At 45.3% G+C, this 9912-nt stretch overlaps 1 non-coding gene across 1 annotated transcript; it reads right to left on the minus strand.

Annotated features, from left to right (window-relative positions):
* Nucleotides 1-9279: 9279 nt before the first annotated feature.
* Nucleotides 9280-9353, minus strand: TRNAN-AUU (transfer RNA asparagine (anticodon AUU)). Its single transcript has one exon. It is a non-coding gene; the product is annotated as a tRNA-Asn (tRNA).
* Between the last annotated feature and the right edge of the window lie 559 nt (nucleotides 9354-9912).

The following is a 9912-nucleotide window of genomic DNA, read 5'->3' on the forward strand; positions in this document are numbered from 1 at the left end:
CTATCATTGGTGACACCCAGAGAGGCAGCGAGGGAGATTGTAATGCAGTGCGCGCAGATAAGCAGCGCAATGGTAAAATGGAGGCATGGTCTCATAGGTAGGGGTGTGGCCTGTTGGCCTGAATCTCCATTTTGTTGCTCCGGGTATCCCGGGGGTTGAGTGCTGCACCCGGGGACTAGTGTGTGAGTGGTGCTGGCTCCTGCACAGTGACAGAAACTGGGTGTTGCACGTAATGTCACAGTGAAACACCCATATTCTGTCACTGAAGAGGAGCCGGCACTTTGGTGTCACCCCCCTTGGCGGGTGACACTCGGGTGTGGGCCGCAACCCCGTTGTGATGCCACTGACCCATGGGAAGCTTTACGTGGCTTACCCATGTGTTAGTAGCCCCAAGCATCTTTTGTGTTAGTCCCTGAAGAAAAACTTCAAATATTTACAAATAAATTTTGTAATCAATGGGCCTAATTCAGTAAGGATTGCAAATTCTGCTAAGTAACAGAATTTGCAATCCTTTGGTTCGCATGCTGGGGCCACCCAGCATGCCGCCTCCCTTCTTGACCACGCTGAAATTGCAGTCGCAGTGCAGTTTAGCGTGATCATAAAAAATGGGTTAGCCTCCTGTTGGTGCAGACTGTATGTGTGCGCAGGAAACCGCCACCATTTTTGTGATCGCAGCTGCTGCATGTGATGTCATACAACCGCTCTGACCACGCCTCCTGTTTCTCCGTTGCCGACCCCATTTTGAAGCCCTGCCCACGCACCGCTCCATCTCCGACTTGGAAATGGAGTGTTGCTGACCCCCCCCCCCCAGCACCGATTGACAGTCAGAGGCGATCGCATTAACTGCGGGGTGCCGCAGAAAATGCAGGCGCATGTGTATGCTCTTAGCAATTTTTGCAGTTGGACTGCTTATTGCGATTGCAATCCAACCTGAATCAGGCTCTATTACCTATCACAATGCACTGCGGGTAGTACAAAATGGGGTTAATATAAGAGAAAACCCCCCAGAGCTGTGCTCCTTAACTGTCCCTGGTGGCTAGTGGAGCAGCTGCCCAGTAATCAGTGTCCACGCCAGTGCGCACATGGCCCGCCCCCTACAGCCACGCTGGATCACGGTATAGTGTGGGCACAGAAGTCCCTTACCTCCCTTTCATCAGAGGCCTCGTGATCCCGGAGGGCGCTGTGTGTGTGACTTACCTTAGGAAGAAACCGGAGCCTCCGCTGCAGTGACCCAGCAACCAGGGCGCGGGAGTATACTACGCCGCTGGGAGTGATGGAGCTGCAGTAAAGATGTCTATTAGACCTAGCCTGCTGCAGCCCTTGTAGATTCTTATAAAAAAAAGTTCTTCTTTTCTTGTCAAAATTAATAGCTAAGAATAGGCTGCCTGAGGCAGCCCCCTCTTAAGTGGCCTGCTACTGAAGGCACCAACTACAAACTGAGCTCCCTGTTCATGGAAGCGAGGTTATAGAGGAGGGGGCGCTGAGCATCTTGGGAACAGTCAAAAGCTTTGAGCCTGTTGGTGCCTCAGATCAAGATCCTACTCTACACCCCAATGTGAATCCTTGTGGAGTCCAGTGTACCCCACAGAAGAAATGAATGTGTCACACCCATTGGCAGCAACATTAGAATAGCTGCTGATGGGCACAATTGAGAAAGGAAGGGGGGAAAACATTTGAATCCAGCACATATATGTAATTTGAATATGTAATTTGTACCTTCCTACTTTAAAATGTAATGGATGAACCTCACCCTGTGAGAACTATCTTCATGATCAAGAGATCTCATACGCAAGAAAAGCATGTGCTGGGATAGGGCTGTGGAGGGCGGCTGCTCGGGCACACACCCGTCAAGTTAAGGAGATTCAACTGAGGAAGCACAAGGGAACTGCAGGGAGACCACATATTTTCAGATGAACATGAGAGGGCGGAAGGCTGCCTAATACTGAAGCACCCTCAAACATCAAACCATATGCAACAACTAGTACAAGCATTCCTGGGGAAAGGTCTGCAGCAGACGGATTTGCATACGGTGATGTCATCCAAGCAATGGGCATAGTTGGCTGCAACCCTCGTCTGCATATGAAAAGAGAAAATGGTCACGCAGGGCATGGCGGCCTTTGTGGGGTTGCGCTTGGCTGACCCCTAGATCGCTTTATACACCCCCATCAGTGTGGGTGGGTGGGGGGGGGGGGCACCCTGGGCAGCATAAATTCCTCACAAAAGGCTGGCAAAAGTGGACATTAGTGCCTGGGCACTGTCCTTACCCCGCCAGCGTAATTAATTATTTGTTTCTGAGCGGGACAGAAGCGTGCCATTACAGCGGCGGGGCTTCTTCCTCACCTCACCAGCACATCTATAGAGCGTTACAAGTCTATCACTATAGAGTTTATTATTTCCCAGACTGTGTACTTTTGGCGCTGGGTTGTGAGCTGAAAAATCCTCTCTGTCCCTCTGACAGATTTACTGTAGGTCTATCCCCCATAAGCCGATGTGTCTGTGGGTACTTGGTACATGTGTGTCAACATGTCGGTGGCTGAATGTTTTTCCCAAGAGGAAACTATATTAGGAATGCAGACATATGATGGTGGCCCTGTTGGCACCACCAATAACTGACTGGGTGAAAGTTTCAATAATATCAGAGTGAGGTTGGATAAATCTGTGTCCCAGACACAGACGTAGAGAATAGATGTGATGTTCATGGCTATGCTTCTTTTCCCTCAGGCCCGCAAAAATGTTACTATACACTGATACTGACTCGGATACTGATTCCTATGTCGACCCAAATTGGCATCTGACGTCGCCTGCAGTGCACCCTGCAGTGCCTGTGTTTGTGTGGAAGCATGGCGCACAGCATTCCGCTCGCTGCAACCCTCGTCTGCATATGAAAAGAGAAAATGGTCACGCAGGGCATGGCGGCCTTTGTGGGGTTGCGCTTGGATGACCCCTAGATCGCTTTATACACCCCCATCAGTGTGGGGCTCATGTTGGCCATGCCCAAGCCCCTGAAGCATTCAAGCTGATTTCTTGCAGCAGCTGGACCCAGTAACAGCTCCAGAGTTGCTCTACAAGACAAGTAAAAGGGTGTGAGCCCTGCAGCACCACCTGTAGTTTGCATACACACATATATAGGACAGCATCTCTTATATGCCCCAGGGGCAATAAAATAGTAGCCTTATCTAGGGTATCCGTCCATGCCGCTACAGCACTACACACCCAGGCCGACGCAATTGCCTGTCTGAGTAAGGTACCTGAATGTGTATAAATGGACTTCAGGGTAATCTCCTGTTTGCGGTCAGCAGACTCTTTGAGGGTAGCCGTATCCTGGGACGGGAGGGCTACCTTCTTGGATAAGCGTGTTAATGCTTTGTCCACCCAAGGGGAGGATTCCCATCGTAACCTATCCGTTGATGGGAAAGGGGAATCCTTTTGGAAATCTGCAGGAGATTCCCAAGCTTTTTCACATAACTCGTTCAGCTCGTGTGAGGGGGGAAAGGTTACCTCAGGCTTCTTTCCCTTGTACATATGTACCCTCTTGTCAGGGATAGGGGGCTCCTCTGTGATGTGCAAAACATCTTTTATTGCCATAATCATATATCAAATGTATTTTGCCAATTTTGGCTGTAACTTTGCATCATCGTAATCGACACTGGAGTCAGAATCCGTGTCGGTATCTGTGTCAACATCTGGATAGTGGGCGCTTATGAGACCCTGACAGTCCCTGCGACATAGGATTAGGCATTGGTTGAGACCCTGACTGTCCCAAAGCTTCTGCCTTGTCTAATCTTTTGTGCAATGAGTTTACACTAGCATTTAAAACATTCCACATATCCATCCAATCAGGTGTCGGCGGAGACACCACGTTCATTTGCTCCCGCTCCTCTCTAATATAGCCTTCTTCCTCAGACATGTCGACACACGCGTACCGACACACCACACACACAGGGAATACTTTTACTGAAGACATTTCCCCCACAAGGCCCTTTGGAGAGACAGAGAGAGAGTATGCCAGCACATACCCCAGCGCTATATAACCCAGGAATAGCACAGTAACTTAATGTTTGAACAATCGGTGAGGGGGAACATCTTGAAACCCCAGTTTGTACCCTTGGGACACTATTTGTAAAACACACGAGTCCATGTCCGAATGAATCCAGAACTGACTGAAGAGTTTTAGACGTGCCCCCACTGGTGCGGGCTCCTGCAAGAGAGCCCCAGCGTCATGCAGTGGATTTGGCAGAAGCAGAGGATGATCTCTGCTCCTGCGATCTTGAAGAGGATGCAGACCTCTTCTCTCTTCTCCTTCCTCTACCTGCAAAGAAAGGGGAATCTTAACTTCTTGCATATCTATTGGGCCGAAATGACTGCATCAGATAATGATGCGTCTTCATCCGTTGGGAGGGAACATAGGGCAAGAAGGTTGACTTACCTGCGGGAGCTGCCGAGATCAAATTAACTAGGCAGTCACCAAACAAGGCTTCACCTTCATAGGGAAGAGACTCCCTTTCTTCTTGGAGTCAGCATCAGCATTCTCTTGGTGAATCCACAATGCCCTCCTATCCGACACTGCCATGAAATTGGCCCGTGAACTCAAGAGTCCTATATCCCTTGCAGTCTCACGTAAGTATGCTGCAGTGTCCTTGATATGATACAACGTAAGGAGTATCCCATCTCTCCAGGGTATCTATATCGGATGACAAGGTATTCGACCAATTCTTGAATACTACTACTCACCCATGCACATGTAATGGCAGGTCTAAGTAATGTACCCGTGGTTACATAACTAGAAATAATGTAGCTTCCTGCATACGATCCGCTGGATTTGTGACAGGGCCCCGTGCAGAACAGGGGGTGACTCCCACTTTATTCTGTCCGCGGCGGGAAATGAATAAACAACCAGAATCCTTTTGGGGATTTGAAACCATCTTGTCGAGCTGGCCCAGACTTTCTCAAACAGAGATGGAGGAACGTTACATCAGCTTTCATTATATATCTATATATACATACATATAGACCCCTTTGTCAGGAACAGCAGGGTCTTCAGTGATTTTAATATGTCCTTAATATCCACAATCATGTACTGAATGCTCCTTGCCAATATTGGATCTAATCAGGAAACATTATGGTCGACATAAGTATCAGTATCCGTGTCAGTATCAGTGTGTAGTAACTGGGCAAAATAACATTTTTGCGACCCAGCGGGGCCTGAGGGAAAAGAAACATAGCCATGAATATCACATCTATTCTCTACGTCTGTGTCTGGGACACAGATTTATCCAACCTTACTCTGATATTACTGAAACATTTACCCAGTCAGTTATTGGTGGTGCCAACAGGGCCACCATCATATGTCTGCATTCCTAATATAGTTTCCTCTTGGGAAAAACATTCAGCCACCGACATGTTGACACACATATACCAAGTACCCACAGACACACCGGCTTATGGGGGACAGACCGTCAGTAAATCTGTCAGAGGGACACAGAGGATTTTTCAGCTCACAATCCAGCGCCAAAAGTACACAGTCTGGGAAATAATAAACTCTATAGTGATAGACTTGTAATGCTCTAAAGATGTTCTGGTGAGGTGAGGAAGAAGCCCCGCCGCTGTAATGGCGCGTATCTGTCCCGCTCAGAAATAATTAATTACGCTAGCGGGGTAAGGACAGTGCCCAGGCACTAATGTCCACTTTTTCCAGCCTTTTGTGAGGAATTTATGCTGCCCAGGGTGCCCCCCCCCCGTGCCCTGCACCCTGCAGTGCCTGTGTTTGTGTGGGAGCATGGCGCGCAGCGTTCCGCTCGCTGCTCGGTACCTCAGAATGCCGTCACTGAAGAAGAAGTCTTCTGTTCTTCTGCTACTCACCTGTCTTCTGGCTCTGTAAGGGGGTGACGGCAGGCTGCGGGAGTGTGCATCTAGGCGTACCCAGCGATCAGCACCCTCAGGAGCTAATGGTGTCCTGTCAGCCTGAAGCAGAGCCATTGAACTCACTAGAAGTTGGTCATACTTCTCTCCCCTAAGTCCCACGAAGCAGGGAGACTGTTGCCAGCAGCCTCCCTGAAAATAAAAAAAACTAACAAGTCTTTTCAGAGAAACTCAGTAGAGCTCCCCTGTAGTGCATCCAGTATCACTGCGCACAATACTAAAACTGGAGTCTGGAGGAGGGGCATAGAGGGAGGAGACAGTTCACACCCTTTGAAAGTCTTAAAGTGCCCATGTCTCCTGCGGATCCCGTCTATACCCCATGGTTCTTAATGTGACCCCAGCATCCTCTAGGACGTATGAGAAAACAAATAACGCACACACGAGGAGGAGAGAACTAAGGAAGCTATAAGGAGAAGAGGGGAGGGAGGGGGGGTTGAAAGGTAAGGTAGTAAAGGCATATTGGATAAACTACAACCTTATACATATTCATTAATGTACCAGTAGTTAGAAGTAGAAGAGCTCTAACAGAAACCACAAAGCTTATCTAAAGCCACACCACACTGGATATGCCCAATCTCATTTGATTTTTGAAGCAAAGCAGTATTGGACTTTGTTAATACATGGATGGGAGACTGCTTGGTAGTATCAGATTCTTTAGGTGTTTTTAAACTACCAACACCATTTTCTTGGTACATTTAATTTTTACATGTATTCTTTTATGTACCAGAAGTTAGAAGTAGAAGAGCTGTAACAGAAACCACCAGCTCATCTACAGCCACAGCACACTGGATTTGCCCAATCTCTCCTGATCATGGAAGCTGAGCAGTGTTGGTCCTGGTTTTAGTAATTGGATGGGAGACCACAAGGAAATACCAGGAGCTGTGTGTATTTTTACAATACTAACACCGTTCTCTTGATGCATTCCATTTTGAAACATTGGGGCAGATCTATTAAGCCTGGTGAACTGATAAAGTGCAAGGTGATAAAGTACCAGCCAGTCAGCTCCTAACTGTCATTTTTCAAACCCAGCCTGTGACATGGCAATTAGGAGCTGATTGGCTGGTACTTTATCACCATGCAAATTATCATTTCACCAGGTTTAATAAATCGGCTGCTTACTCATTTATGTACGAGTAGTTAGAAGTAGAAGAACTCTAACAGAAACCACTAAGCTCATCTACAGCCACACCACACTGTATATGCCCAATATCACCTGATTTTAGGCCTGGTTTGTTCTTGGATGTGAGACCACCTGGGAATACCAGGTGCTGTAGGTAGTTTTATACTACAAACACCGTTCTCTTGATGCATTCCATTTTGAAACATTGGGGCAGATCTATTAAGCCTGGTGAACTGATAAAGTGCAAGGTGATAAAGTACCAGCCAGTCAGCTCCTAACTGTCATTTTTCAAACCCAGCCTGTGACATGGCAATTAGGAGCTGATTGGCTGGTACTTTATCACCATGCAAATTATCATTTCACCAGGTTTAATAAATCGGCGGCTTACTCATTTATGTACGAGTAGTTAGAAGTAGAAGAACTCTAACAGAAACCACTAAGCTCATCTACAGCCACACCACACTGTATATGCCTCTTCTTACATTCCGCTGCACTTATTGTGGGGTAGCCGCAATCCCTTCTGCTGTACGGTTCCACATTACATTGTTTCTTGTCACTTCCTGTTGATGCAGTAAGGAAACATCCAGGAATTACAGCAGCTTAGTTTTTTTTTTTTTTAACTGGGGCAATTTAGCTAGATCACAGGGCAATTTAGCTCCTTTGGTCCTTTTTTAGGACCAGTTAATCAGACAGTTGAGCAAACTGAAAAACAGCTAACAGGAAATTTCCACTTAAATGGTATTTTCTAATCTTATCTGACCATGACTAAGAATAAAGGATACACAAGATAAACTCTTAGAGCCATGGACCTTATCCATGTTTAAGCTCCATCAAATCTGTAATCAATAGCACTACATGCTCCCACTTTACCACTGTACTATATACTCTACCTGTGTTTTTAAGGTAAAAACACCATTTAACCCCAGTGACACTTGAATTAAAGCAGCAGCCTCTGGAATAGCATTCCTTAGCATTAATCCCAGGAAATCTGCAATCTTCACGCTCTTTGATAGCCATGCTACATTGCTGTTTACTTGGATGGAGCAGAGAGCACAACATCAGGACATAGGAAATATTACAATGCATGATAAGAAAGGTGTGAGCTCTACAGCAAGGCCTCTAACCCTTTGCCAGTGCCAAATACATAGGGCTTAACTCAGATCTGATCACAGCAGCAAATTTATTAGCTAAAACCATGTACACTGCAGGGGGGGGGGTGTATAATATGTGCAGAGAGAGTTAGATTTTGGTGCGGTGTGTTCAAACTGAAATCTAAATTGCAGTGTAAAAACAAAACAGCCAGTATTTACCCTGCACACAAACAATATAACCCACCTAAATCTCTCTGCAAATGTTATATCTGCCCCCCCCCCCCCATCCCTGCAGTGCACATGGTTTTGCCCACTAGCTAACAAATTTGCTGCATCTGGGAATTACAGCAGCTTAATATTTCTTTTTACAGAAGGTTCAGCAAATTAAATTATTTAGTGAAATACTGTAATCATAACAGTTACAGGGATATTGTAGGTAGATTTATTGTCAGTGGATAAATGTAAAAATTAAACCCTTAGGCATAGTTCCAAAATGCTGTCATTGCAATCCAGATTTTAAGGATATCATGCTTGAGCACAGGTGACTTAATTAGAACTTCGGTCAATGTGAATTAACCATTGGACTCAACCATGGTTATCCTTAAAACCCAGGGGTCTATTTAAGATCGATCTTAATCGATGTTGGGCTTCCAGGTTGAAAAAAACACACACATTTGTTTTCACATTAAACAGACTTCCACATGAGAAAGCAGCAAGGATGCAGTGGCGTTAATGTTTCCTGGTGTCAACTTGTATTATTTCAGTAGACATTGAAATGAGGATGCATCTTGCTGCCTTTCCAATGAAGCAAGTTTAATTTAGTAATAGGTGAAAAACCATCCTTACAAAGGTGTTAATCAGAGACTTGGCTTTGTGGACACTTTTCAGAGAACAAATTTGTTAGCATAAAAATAAAGCCAGAAAATGAAGAGCTGTTTAATCACTCGATTGGATTTTTCTGCCAGCATATTTTTTTTCTCTGCAACCCACTGCTAAATTGTGCTTCCTAGCTGTTTTTTATAAAATCACTGAATCAAATCTAACTCTGATTACATCAGAGAAGGCCATGTACCCTACACCATAAGAGGAGGTTTGAAATTTTGACTTGTCTACTTAAATATCACCAAAATCTGATCACAAGGTTAATTACGTCCCTGGGTGGGATTGAACCACCAACCTTTTGGTTAATAGCCAAACACACTAACCAATTGCGCCACAGAGACACTTTGCAAAAGTCCATACTGACAAAGGCTAATAAGCATTCATCTAAAACGTTTCCTAGAAAAACTTTAAAAAGTCAATAATCTGGAGAGTTTTTGTAAGATGTTTCTTCCATCAACCAACGAAGAAACACATTGGTACTTTCCCATGATGAGTGAGTGCTTCAGGATCTCTTGCACTTACATGTGCAGCAGAGTACTGCAATGGAAGCATGCTGGGCCCATAACCCAGAGGTAGGCAGATTGAAACTATCCTCTGCTATATGCATTTTTTTTGTTAATTAAAGTAATCCAAAACTGGGATTGATATTTTGTCTCTTTTATTTTTACTTAAAGTACAATAACTTTTACCATTTTAATTTGTTTTAATAGTATATTGACAGTATTATTTTCTTTCAAAAATCCACTTCATTTTCTTTACCCTATTATTAAAATGGTAATTGAAGAAGAGGAATTGTTGCTTTGACTGCAGCATTCCCGGGGTTAACTGGTGTTTCTTCAAGTCACAAGGTATGGAGCTGCTGTATAGTTACTCGCAAGTCAGTAGTTGTATGATGCTCAC

This window comes from Pseudophryne corroboree, unplaced genomic scaffold, assembly GCF_028390025.1.
Source record: "Pseudophryne corroboree isolate aPseCor3 unplaced genomic scaffold, aPseCor3.hap2 scaffold_377, whole genome shotgun sequence".
Taxonomy (NCBI): domain Eukaryota; kingdom Metazoa; phylum Chordata; class Amphibia; order Anura; family Myobatrachidae; genus Pseudophryne; species Pseudophryne corroboree.